The following is a 13,863-nucleotide window of genomic DNA, read 5'->3' as shown; positions in this document are numbered from 1 at the left end:
CCTTCCAGCTGTTCGTAGAAGTTGCCATTCCACGTGATATAGCTCGTGAAAAGACATGCGTGAAAGAGCTGCTTACAGGCGTTGATATACGTCAACGGGGACAGATAAAAATGTGTGTCCCGAACGGGACTCGAATCCGGGATCTCCTGCTTACATGGCTAACGCTCTATCTATCTGACCATCTTCTTCTGTGCGAATGCACAAACAGTGCCCGAACTCTTACGGGAATCGGCAACGCGCCGCGAGTAATAAGTATAATGGGCGGGGGCACTACGAATGTAGTGTGGGACAATACGTTGAGAATGTGGGTTTCGCAGGAGGCGTGCCAGAGATAAATCCCTGCAGTCGCGCTATGCCCTGTGTCCTCGGTGGCTCAGATGGATAGAGCGTCTGCCATGTAAGCAGGAGATCCCGGGTTCGAGTCCCGGTCGGGGCACACATTTTCATCTGTCCCCGTTGACGTATGTCAACGCCTGTAAGCAGCTAAGGGTGTTCATTTCATCGTAATTTCATTCCAACGAGCTGCATGGTCACCGATGGTTCGGACATGTCCGAAAGAACAGATACCATCTTAGTATATATGCGTGGAAGAGCTTGATCATGTCTTGCTGGGAAATTGAACCGATGTGCTGCAGAAAGTCACTGAGTGGCACTTTAGTAAGCAAAGAAGCCGGCCGGGGTGGCCGAGCGGCTCTAGGAGCAACAGCCTGGAACCGCGCTACCGCTACGGTCGCAGGTTCGAATCCTGCCTCGGGTATGGATGTGGGTGATGTCCTTAGGTTAGTTAGGATTAAGTAGTTCTAAGTTCTAGGGGACTGATGACCTCAGAAGTTAAGTCCCATAGTGCTCAGAGCCATTTGAACCATTTTAAGCAATGAAACAACATGAAAGCTGGCCAAGGTGTCGCTTGGTGCAAGTTTCAGTTTCTTCAGCTTCTCAATGAAATGTCACGAATCTTTTATGTATGTGTCAGTCATCCCCACATGCGGCTGTAGCAGAGAGGACAAGTCTTTTGCCAGTTTATACGTCGGTGAGCCAGGAGTGCTAACAAGCAGTCTTAGTGGAACTTTATTCTTATGAATGTTTGCTAATCCACACAGCCAAGGTGTCAGGAAGTCTTTTCTGATAGTATTTGTATGGAGTGTAGCCATGCGTGGAAGTAAAACATGGACGATAAACAGTTTAGACAAGAAGATAAAAGAGGATTTTTAAATGTGATGCTACAGAAGAACGCTGAAGATTAAGTGGGAAGATCACATAACTAATGAGAACGTAAGGAACAGAATTGGGGAGAAAAGAAATTTGTGGTACAATCTAACTAGAAGAAGGAATAGGTTGACTGGATACATTTTGTGACATCAATGGATCACCAGTTTGGTACTGGAGGGAAGCGCTGGGAATAAAAATCGTAGAGGGAGGCCAAGAGATGAAAACAGTAAGCATATTCAGAAGGCTGTATATTGCATTAGTTATTTGGAGATGAAGAGGCCTGTACATAATAGAGTAGCATGGAGTGCTGCACTAAACCAGTCTTCAGACAGAAGAATACAGCAAAAGCGACAACAACAACAACAACAACAACAATACTCCTTCCCGTTGTATGAATGTGAGATCTGGCCCATAAGGAAGGCTGAACGGATTAGAATAAACTCCTTTGAATTATGGTGTTGGAGCAAAATCCATGGAGTTCCATGGACCGCAAAGAGAACGAATAGGTCCGTATCAAAGCAAGTAAAACCAGGTTTTTCCCTTGGAGGGTCTGATACTGAAACAAAAGTTAGCCTATGAGAGAGACGTTAGAAGACATGATTCACTAGAAAAGATTTTAATGCTCGGAAAGATCGAAGGTGTAAGGAGAAGAAGGCGGCAATAGGATGAGGTGGATCAACGGCATTACAGAAGTAATAGATTTCAACCTAGAAATCCTTGGGAAGGTAGTGCAGGACAGAAGAAATTGGCGTGATTTAGTTGATGAGGTCATGGAGAATTGGAATCGACTAAACGATCAGAGGGAGAGAGATCTTTTCAAAAATTCTAAAAAGCGACTGGCTGTATAATATATCGAAATAAATCGACGATTTAAATCACAGTTGCGGTTCGCAACCCTCAAAGGATATAGTGAATTTCTAGTTGTTTGGTCCACTTAATGCGAGACGTAGGCGAAAATACATCCAGCCATTTAAACATCGGTATCTCCTACAACGCTTCTATTCAAGTGTTAAAACCTGAGATTATTATGTAGAACAGAGTGCACGATATTCTGTACAGTTTTTGTTTGACAATCTTAATGGACTTCTATTTAATAAGAATTTGATTTTTTAATTGCCAGTGTACATATAATGTACTTCTTCTCATAAACTAATTAAGCATTAATACTGAAACTTCATAGCTTACATTGCGTAAATGGTAGGTAAAATGTATGCAGCAGATTTTTTTTAAGCTAATAGTTGCTTTCAAATTAGGTTTTCAGTTTTATGTTATGCGAGACTGCTCTAATTTCCTCATACAGTGAAGGAGAACTTTTCTTAGACAGAAGATAGAGAAAAGATGCTGCACTGGATTGTTCAGTCAGTGATTTTTATGAATTGTGCCACATTTCAGGGTATTTGCTGTTACAGCTCCTGACGAAAGGTACATTATATCTAAAAAAAAAACCTTCGGCAAACCTAATATAAAGTTTTTATTTCAATTTTTAAGAATATTTACACACCTCTAGTCACAAATGCGGCCAATATCCATAATATTCAAGTTCTTCCTTGCTTTTAGGAGTATTCTCTTCCCCTGAAACCTTTGCCAAGCATACTTTTGCGTATTTTCGTCTACTGCCTGGGATTTGACAGGTCATGCTGTGTCGTTGCTTCTGGGTGTCTTCAGTGGGAACGCGCCTAGATGGAAGCCTAATCTCTGCAGCCACGTACTTACATTTCTACTATTAAACGCTAGAGAGGTACCACATGCAGTTATCTTCACATTTGGGAACACATATAATGTTTTTCGACAACGCATCCATGTAAAGTGATTGTAGCTCTCATTCATGTTTTTGTTTTCCCGTGTACACGCTTTTTAGCAGTTCAAGATTGGCTAGGTATCTGCAGGTCGGTTTTATAACATTTACAACAGCAAATAGTAAACCATGCCTGAAGATATTTTTAAAACATATATGTAGGCAGGTTTCGATAATGAAACTTTGAGATGTCTTCGTTAAAGGACCAGTTTAATAAATTAAACAATAAAAAATCTAATTTTTTCCCTATTTTCCCTACATCTGCCTTAAAGATGGTTTTTGAGGCCTCCTATGAACAGGTGATGGAAGTGGTGCAGAGATGCCTAGCTGCTCAGTTTTCTCGGAACATATTGGAAAGCTAGTGCAGCAAAGAACCACGTGTATTGAAATGGTGAGTGACTATGTTGAAAAAAGACATCATTGAAATTTTCCTTAGTATTGTTAGAAAAAGGTTGTGCAGATCCTTTTTACTTACCCTCATAAAATCGTCTGACCTCGTATAAGGACTACTTTAGCCACATCCTCTACTTGTATACAGCTTGGGGATATCAGTCAGCAAATGTTAAATGCATTATGTTCTCCATTTTAAGGTTCACGATCTACAGTTGTGTGATCTTCCAACCGCCACGGCAGCATTATACGTCGTTCAGTATCCAGCACGCCTCGGCAAGACATGCGGCGCCAAGTTCTGAGCTGCAAATCCGCCGCCAACTCCTCTGCCGCTGCGGTGCGCGCTTGCTTACCACATTCGATCCCTGCTACAATAGTTCCCGCAGAGTGCTCATGATGCCCGACAAAGCGTGAAGCCAAGTGCTCCAGCGGCTTCTCGGGAGGCGGGAAGCACAAAAGAAAATCGACTGAAGGAAATGCCGCGCATTCTGCACAATCCCCTGCCTATTCTCTTCGCTATAGTTCTCCGAAGAAGCGCCACGAGACGCGACGGTTTATGTTTCCCCCGTTCCTCGCAGAGCGGCGCGCATAGCGCCAGAGTTAGCTGCAGCTGCCGAGAGATGGCGGGCAGGCTCACAGCGAGTGCTACGAATCTCGTCTCTCGCTAGCTTGGAGGAGGAAGGCAAATGTTTCTCAATCCATCGTGCTGCCAAGTTTGTCCCATTTGTTGTCGTGACTCTGCCGTATGGTCGGATCTTTCTACGTGGAAAAAATTTATCTGCAGTGGTGAGAGACGACAGTGAAATTCTATTCTGTGCAGTCTTGTCAGCTTCACTCTCGGCATTTTTCTCAACCAAGCGTCCTGAAGTCGTCTGTTCTGTTAGTTTAGTTCTTTCATCACACGAAAAACATTTACTAAAAAGAACGAGGGCATATCGACGTCCTTCTTACATTCAGTTGCGCCAGATGTATGTAAAACGAGTGTAAATAATTATTAGGAAGCCTTCGGTTCACCAATGAACTGTATTGGTAAAATACACTGTTCAAAAGAATTGGGGATACATGTGGATCAATGTCCGGTATGTTAAATCTATTTTGATACAGACGCTACCTGTGGTCTTACTGGTTGGCATGAGATCTTCGCTTTCAGTGTCGGCAACAAATAAAACCATTCGTTGTCTATTGGCTGTGTGATGCATTACACTATCAGGTTGACCCCTCAGAAGGAAGTGATTGCTATTGTCGCCATGTTTTCTAATGAGATATACAGTTGAGAGTTGTCATTTGTGGACGTTGTATTCAATGAGGCACATGCAGTACGTCATCGTCCAAGTTGCAACAGCAGTCTGATCCAAAAAGGATGGACTTTCGGTCTTGCTGCATCAGATGCCAATGCCTCTCCATGTGTCATCCATAGGTTATGGACACGTTACAGTCAGACAGGTCAGTTCACAAGGCGTTTTGGACAAGGTCGTCGATACATTACAATCCCATGTGAAGACTGATATCTCGCTATCTCTGTGTTGCGGCGTCATACGAATACCACCAGAGCACTGCAAGACGGTCTCAGGAAGACCACTGCATCTGCTATGTTCGACCACACTAGTGAATAGATTACGAGAAAGGACGTTACAACCCCGACATCCTGTTTGAGTACCCCGAGTGACACGACAATATCTTGTGCTGGCCTTCAATTCTGCACTTCCCATGTCAACCGACAACTTTGTCCGTGGCGAAGTCAAGAGATATACGAGTCCAGATGTCCTCTGACGCAAGGTGATGGCCGTGATCATGTGCGGAGACCCGTGGCGAGCGGTACCTGCCAAACTTTCTTTCTTTCGCTTACGCCATAGTCCCTCAGCGATTGCAGGGTCTGTGTGGTTAGAACGGATTTGGCAATGTTAGTTTTAGGAATGGCTGGATGCCCTTCCTGCCACCACTCCCAGGACAGAATCAGTGTACCCCAACTGTCTGCATCTAGTGTAAAGCGTGAAATAGTGCGGACGTGTTTCAAATGTCTGCGACGCGTGTAACTGAGGTGGAATGTGAGGACCAGCCCAGTATTCACCTAGCGGGATGTGGAAAACCGCCTAAAAACCACATCCAGGCTGGCCCGCACACTGGCCCTCGTCGTTACTCCGCCAGGCGGATTCGATCCGTGGCCGGCGCGACTACCCAAGTCCAGGAAGCAGCGCGTTAGTGCTCTCAGCTACCCTGGTGGGTTTGAGCGGTACCTGCCAAACGTTGTCCAGAAAATCGACTGTGATGTTGTGGGGAGGCTTCGTCGTTGTCCATGGTCACCTTACCGCTAGGCACTACATCCAACAGATAGATCCTTTTGGACAACATGGTGGCTGCTGCATAGGGTGGTTGCCCTGAATTCCTTCTATTGCCAGGGCCTACGTGGCGGGCGTCAGCTGGGATGTCTTGCCAAGCGTGGACATTGAAGTTAAGGAACGGCCGACTGTGAGTTCCTACCTGAACCCCACTGTGCATGCATGGGACATGCTTGACAGACGTGTTTGTGGTCGTTCTGTTCCACTACAGAGTCTCTGAGAACTCTTAAGGCCTCTCATTGAAGAATTGGTATGGATACAATACGGTGACCTCTTTAGGCTTATATAGAAAATGCCACATAGGTGTCGGGCAGCGATGAACGCTCGCAGAGGTTATAAATATTACCGAAGTTCTCAAAGTCCACTGGAAAGCACCCAGGATGACGGGATGAACGACTGTTACCACTTCGTTTTAGACACTTGTCGGACATTTCAGTTCTTCTTGTGTAAATAGTCGAGGAAGTAATGACGTTTTGTTGCAAAATGGTTCAAATGGCTCTGAGCACTATGGGACTTAACTTCTAAGGTCATCAGTTCCCTAGAACTTAGAACTACTTAAACGTAACTGACCTAAGGACATCACAGCGCGGGATTAGCCGAGCAGTCTATGGCGCTGCAGTCATGGTCTGTGTGGCCGGTCCTGGTGGAGGTTCGAGTCCTCACTCGGGCATGGGTGTGTGTGTTTGTCCTTAGGATAATTTAGATTAAGTAGTGTGTAAGCTTAGGGACTGATGACCTTAGCAGTTAAGTCCCACAAGATTTCGCACACATTTGAACATTTTTTGACATCACACACATCCATGCCCAAGGCAGGATTCGAAACTGCGACCGCAGCGGTCGCACGGCTCCAGACTGTAGCGCCTAGGACAGTTCGGCCACTCCGGCCGGCTTTTGTTGTGTATTTCATTAGTGAAAGATAAAGGTTATAATCTAGTAACACATCTAGTCCTCAATTATTGCTTAATGAAATAGAGCAGACGCCTAAAGTCATGTTCCCCAGCTTCTTTTGAACAGTGCACATATATAAGTAATATTTCCTTTGCTATTAGCCACACAGACACCATTCTTCTGATTTCATGGCTTAAATCATGCTCATTGGGAAGTAATAGGAAATGAAGTGATTTATACTATATTTCAGGAGATCTCTCAGCATTTATTTTATGCCTGCAACCTGTTTTGGCTGTTAATTTACCAGGTGAGCGATTTATGACTATAGCAAACTTTGAAAAATCCAAGGCTGTAAGAAGCGGGGTTCTATTTAAGTTGTACATTAGAAATGAGTGTTGTGGACTGGTGCAGGAATCACACATTGCCTTCATGAGCAAGGTTCTAGTGGTCATGGATTCCTGTTGCCGCCTCCAACCTATTATGAAGTGCAAAATATGTATCTGTGCAGAGGCGGCGTAGCCTCTGTTACCGTCAAGGCTGGAGGTGATGTTACACGGTATTATCTTCATTTTCCCTAGGGGTGAATAATTTTTGTACAATATGGTGTAAGGCGGCAAGATTTTGCCACCGTACCTTTGTTATTGTGTAATTCTTTTCGATTTGTGTTTATATTGAATCACTGTTCGCAATGCACGATCTGGTTATTAATCATTTCGTAGGCAGATACTGGCGAGTACCATGTACTAACAGTTCCAGTAGTATTGCACGTCTGGGAGTTAATTAGAGCTGAGCGGTGGCAGAAAGGGCAATGTGGGCAACACATTCCTCAGAAGTAACTATTTTCTAAAGTGGAGCTGGGAAGAGGGTCGTAAAGTTCTGCAGGGGCGGATATTTGCTACTCTGAGAGAGAGCAGAGTGAGTAGTCGATGGTTTACAGTGCTGGAGGCCAGAAGCGTGGACAGTGTGGGTGGGGGTTTGCTCTTTGGTGGTCTGAAAAAAATTCCAGAGTAGCATGCCTGACAGAGGAGCATTAGGGAAGGAGAAGGGAGATAATGCATCCTTTCAACGCAAGCGAATGCACGGGCATGGGCACCCGTACAATAGTTTGTAGGAGGCTGGAATTGGGGTATGGCATCTTTTTAATGTTTTGGAAGATTAAAGACTTTCAGCTCTGCACTCATCAAAAATCTGTCTAATATTGTCGTTTAAATCGTTTTCTTGAAATAAAAACACATGCGAGCGGTTGCTAGACCCCCTCCCCCCCTTGTCCATAGGTATGGGCGCCCTTGTTCAGGGGGTCGAAAATGATGATTGTGAATTGACACTCGAGGAATCTTCTCATGGGAATCGTCGCAGCACGTTTCCTACCAAAAAGCAGATACGCATGTTTGATTGGCCGGGTGTTAAGGATGTAGGAGGGGAAGTGAAGTGAAAACTTCGTATATATATATATATAGGGTGGTCCATTGATCGTGACCGGACCAAATACCTCACGAAATATGCGTCAAAAGAAAAAACTACAATGAACGAATCTTGTCTAGCTCGAAGGGGGAAACCAGATAGCGCTATGGTTGGCCCGCTAGATGGCGCTGCCATAGGTCAAACGGATATCAACTGCGTTTTTTTTTTTTTTTTAGATAGGAACTCCCATTTTTTATTACATATTTGTGTAGTACGTAAAGAAATATGAATGTTTTAGTTGGACCACTTTTTTCGTTTTGTGACAGATGGCGCTGTATTAGTCACAAACATATGGCTCAAAATTTTAGACTAACAGTTGGTAACAGGTAGGTAAAATACAGAACGTAAGTACGTTTGAACATTGTATTTCGGTTGTTCCCGTGTGATATATGTACCTTTGTAAACTTATCATTTCTGAGAACACATGCTGTTGCAGCGTGATTACCCGTAAATACCACATTAATACAATAAATGCTCAAAACGATGTCCGTCATCCTCATTGCATATGGCAATACGTGTAACGACAGTCCTCTCAACAGCGAGTAGTTCGCCTTTCGTAATGTTCGCACATGCATTGACAATGCGCTGACGCATGTTGTCAGGCGTTGTCGGTGGATCACGATAGCAAATATCCTTCAACTTTCCGCACAGAAAGAAATCCGGGGACGTCAGATCCGGTGAATGTGCGGACCGTGGTATGGTCCTTCGACGACCAATCCACCTGTCATGAAATATGCTATTCAGTACCGCTTCAACCGCACGCGAGCTATGTGCCGGACATTCATCATGTTGGAAGTACATCGCCATTCTGTCATGCAATGAAACATCTTTTAGTAACATCGATAGAACATTACGTAGGAAATCAGCATACATTGCACTATTTAGATTGCCATCGATAAAATGGGGGCCAATTATCCTTCATCCCATAATGTCACACCATACATTAACCCGCCAAGGTCGCTGAGGTTCCACTTGTCGCAGCCATCGTGGATTTTCCGTTGCCCAATAGTGCATATTATGCCGGTTTACGTTACCGCTATTGGTGAATGACGCTTCATCGCTAAATAGAACGAGTGCAAAAAATCTGTCATCGTCCCGTAATTTCTCTTGTGCCCAGTGGCAGAACTGTACACAACGTTCAAAGTCGTCGCCATGCAATTCCTGGCTCAAATGGCTCTGAGCACTATGGGACTCAACTGCTGAGGTCATTAGTCCCCTAGAACTTAGAACTAGTTAAACCTAACTAACCTAAGGACATCACAAACATCCATGCCCGTGGCAGGATTCGAACCTGCGACCGTAGCGGTCTTGCGGTTCCAGACTGCAGCGCCTTTAACCGCACGGCCACTTCGGCCGGCCTGCAATTCCTGGTGCATAGAAATATGGTACGGGTGCAGTCGATGTTGATGTAGCATTCTCAATACCGACCTATTTGAGATTCCCGATTCTCGTACAATTTGTCTGCTACTGATGTGCGGATTAGCCGCGTCAGCAGCTAGGACACCCACTTGGGCATCATCATTTGTTGCAGGTCGTGGTTGACGTTTCACATGTGGCTAAACATTTCCTGTTTCCTTAAATAACGTAACTATCCGGCGAACGGTCCGGACACTTGGATGATGTCGTCCAGGATACCGAGCAGCATACATAGCACACGCTCGGTGGGCATTTTGATCACAATAGCCATACATCTACACGATATCGACCCTTTCCGCAATTGGTAAACGGTCCATTTTTTTTTTTTTTTTTTTTTTCTTTATTGTATTTCAATTCCCCATCGGGGCGGGCTGGCAGCAGCATATGCGCTGCTCTTCAGCCGAAAGACATAAAACAAAACAATAGGAGACATTTAAACGGTCCATTTTAAGACGGGTAATGTATCACGAAGCAAATACCGTCCGCACTGGCGGAATGTTACGTGATACCACGTTTGTGACTATTACAGCGCCATCTATCACAAAGCGAACAAAGTGGTCCAACTAAAACACTCATATTACTTTACGTATTACACGAATATGTAATAAAAATGGGGGTTCCTATTATAAAAAAACGCAATTGATATCCGTTTGACCTATTGCAGCGCCATCTAGCGGGCTAACCATTGCGCCATCTGGTTTCCCCCTTCAAGCTAGACAAGTTTGGGGCGTATGTCACCTTGTAGCCAAAACTATTCACTACAAACCAATAGCGTTTATGCATGGGAGTAGCCTTCAGTCTCGCAGTGTGCACTGTAGTGTTTTGGTCGCGGTGGGTGGAGGTGGGTGGTTGTGGGTGGCAAAAATTGTGATTAAGAGTCGGCGAGGCCAGCACGGTCTGCGTTGTGTAGTCTCTGCCTAGTTTCCAGTCAGTGATATAACGAGATAAATTTTTAACACAATGCAAAATGATTATATGGGAATGAACAATGACCCATAAAAAACGTATTTAAGCACTCGACACAATATTGCAAGATCTTCGGAAAAACAGCAGATCAGTAGGAGGAGTTTTGTTGCTACTATCAGGAGACTTTTGGCAAACATTAGCGGTAATTCCAAAATGAACACTGGCAGTTGAAATAAACGCAAGTTTAAACAGATTAATATTTTTGTATAAGACTGAAAAGTTGTCTTTGAGAGAAAATATCCGTGCAATAATGATAGGAGATCCAAAGCTCACATACTTGCCGAAAATTTATTAAAATGGGAAATGACACTTGCCCTCGTGATCCGTATTCTGGTAAGCTTATTTTAACTTAAGAATTATGCAGCGTGGCTGAAGCCAAGGAACAACTTACTGATGAAGTGTATCCATCGACAGAAATGAACTACCTAAAGAAAGGATGATTGTGTGAGCGAACGATTTTAACACCAAGGAATGACCTAGTGCAACAAATAAATCAGCAATACAGTAGATGATTTCAGGAGCAGAAACAATATACAAATCGATAAACACAATAATCGATCAAGAAGAAAGTGTCAGCTTTCCAACTGAATTTTTAAACTCGTTAAATGCGTTCAGTATACCTCTGCATGCATTGAAACTGAAGGCTAGATTGCCAGTAATGGTATTATGAAATATTAACTCACGCAAATTGTGTAATGACACAAATGGTTCAAATGGTTCAAATGGCTCTGAGCACTATGGGACTCAACTGCTGTGGTCATAAGTCCCCTAGAGCTTAGAACTACTTAGACCTAACTAACCTAAGGACATCACACACATCCATGCCCGAGGCAGGATTCGAACCTGCGACCGTAGCGGTCGTGCGGTTCCAGATAATGACACAAGATTGTGTGTCAAAAAACTACTTACTATTATTGAAGCAATAGAATAAACTAGCGAATAAAAAGGAAAATCGGTGTCCATACCAAAAATCTCATTGATTCTGTTCTGTTAGTTCAGTTCTTTCATCACACGAAAAACATTTACTAAAAAGAACGAGGGCATTATATCGACGTCTTTCTTACATTCAATTGCTCCAGATGTATGTGAAACGAGTATGACAACTAATAAGGCTCAGGGCCAAACATTTCACTAATGCAGGGTTAATTTAAAAGAACCCTGATTCTCACAAGATCAACTCTACTTTGTGTTTCACTTGTCGGACAAGCAGAAAATATATAGGTGTACGCGCTACACATCCATACATCAAATATAGTACATAAGAATATAATTTAATTAAAGACTTCATATGTAAAATATTTGTGCGAAAAAAAAAGAAACGAAAAAGTATTTCACTGCATTTTTTGTCCATTATTACATTTGTAAAACAGCTGACAGAAAACTGAAGCCCCATCGAAGGGGTTGTTATCACCTATTGTTTTTATAACGGCCACTGGGATTCGTCGCCTGAGAACAATAATCGATCAAGAAGAAAGTGGCCAGGAGGAGCAGCAGGCACTTGGTGTGAAGATACTTCCCAGTGAGGCTCGATCGAAGACACTTCCGTCCGGTGATCGACCTAGAGTCTTCGCTGGCGAGAGCCACAGTGGAGAATCTTGCGCTGGGACTCTGAGAAGTTCCTGGTTAGTGAGCGAACAAAAAATCATGACTTGTGTTCTGTCTTGTACTGAGATAATTTTAGCCCTAAGAGGTTACGGAAGACATATTGCGTTCGGCTGTGTATGCGGAGAATTACAAGTATGCCACTTACATCATCTGCACAGTAGCCAACGCCCCAACGAGCAGATCATTGGTGCAGTATAACTGCTGTCCATACTTCGGTAGGTGTATGCGCACATCAGTTAGGTGGTTAGGGAAACACTCGTAGTAAATGTGTTGAGTTCCGTTTGGTTGTCCACTGAGCTTGTCCTGCAAGTGCTAGTGAGGGTATAGGGCTTCTGTTTCTCACAGCTGATCTGTATCAACCAATTCTGTGTCATCTATTAAAGGGATGTGTGGTCTAAAAAAAGTGAAACATATATTCCGCCAATATCGAACTTACGCGTAGGGTAGAATCCGATATTGTGTACTTCATATTTATACAGTTTTTTGCACTCAGTAGAAAAATCATTGGCGGTTTACAAATTATGGCTCATTCAAGTAGCATTCCGATAGAAATATCTGGTTTGATTTCCTAGATTGAAGTGAAGTAAAGCAACATCTCGACACTTCGTTTCATTGAAGTCACTAGGTGTAAGCTGTCAATGGCAGGATCGTTCTACTCGTTTGTAGGCGGAAGAATTCCATTACGGAGACAATATTAGGCAAGCATACATACACATGCTGTATGTTACAGGCACCACGGGGGTTTACTTAAAAATGGTTATCAAGGCAATATTTTACCTTCCAATATTTCACATTAATGCGCTTCGAATTGCTGGGACAACTCTCAGTTTTCTGTTATATGGCCTAAAGCCCTCTAAAACGAGAGAGTATTCTTCACGAAGCTATATTTATTTCAGAGTGTAGCAATGTTTCAACGCTCGAAACGCCCGAGTCATCTGAAGTACGTACAAATATCTATCTCACCCTTATTAATTCATATAGAGTTATATTATTACTACTGAGCACAAGCCTCACTACATTGTTATTCCCTATTGTATAACAATGAAAAGGTTGGCTTACTATATTGGGTAATATTACACATTTTCCTATACAAACAATCATCTCGTTATCTCTGATTAATTAGTTATTTACTTCTTTGGTTTTGGCACTGTAACAGCTGCAACACTGATCTGTGTGGCTTTTCATTTAGTAGATGAGAATCTAGCTCTATGATTGTATGCAGAATACAGTATGATATTTTTGGTAAGCAGACAGATATATGTACAAATAATTTTTTTTCTCAGTACCCATTTAAAAGTAAAGAAATCATAGTTTACACTTTTCATATGGCTGAAACTCTGAGGATTTTGATCATTTATAGGAATGACGATATAAATCATGAATTACTCATTTTTCAGTAGTGGATCTTCATCACTTCGGTTTAGGGACGTACAATTAATGCCGATATTTATAAAATATAAATGTTAAGAATTTAAACACCTATGTTTTATTGTCGAAAATGATGCGCACAAAAATTAAAACAAAAATGTTACAGCAAAAAACATCGACCTTTGATGGTTGAAAGCATACTACATCTACATCTACGTCCATACTCCGCAAGCCACCTGACGGTGTGTGGCGGAGGGTACCTTCAGTACCTCTATCGGTTCTCCCTTCTATTCCAGTCTCGTATTGTTCGTGGAAAGAAGGACTGTCGGTATGCCTCTGTGTGGGCTCTAATCTCTCTGGTTTTATCCTCATGGTCTCTTCGCGAGATATACGTAGGAGGGAGCAATATACTGCTTGACTCTTCGGTGA

At 43.1% G+C, this 13,863-nt stretch overlaps 1 non-coding gene across 1 annotated transcript; it reads left to right on the top strand.

Moving 5' to 3' along the window:
• The first annotated feature begins 362 nt into the window (after nt 1-362).
• On the top strand, nt 363-436 carry Trnat-ugu. Its single transcript has one exon. It is a non-coding gene; the product is annotated as a tRNA-Thr (tRNA).
• The last annotated feature ends 13,427 nt before the right edge of the window (nt 437-13,863 follow it).

This window comes from Schistocerca piceifrons, chromosome 7, assembly GCF_021461385.2.
Source record: "Schistocerca piceifrons isolate TAMUIC-IGC-003096 chromosome 7, iqSchPice1.1, whole genome shotgun sequence".
Lineage (NCBI taxonomy): Eukaryota > Metazoa > Arthropoda > Insecta > Orthoptera > Acrididae > Schistocerca > Schistocerca piceifrons.
The sequence above is the reverse complement of the archived record's forward strand: the minus strand, read 5'-3'. Positions and strand labels throughout refer to the sequence as shown.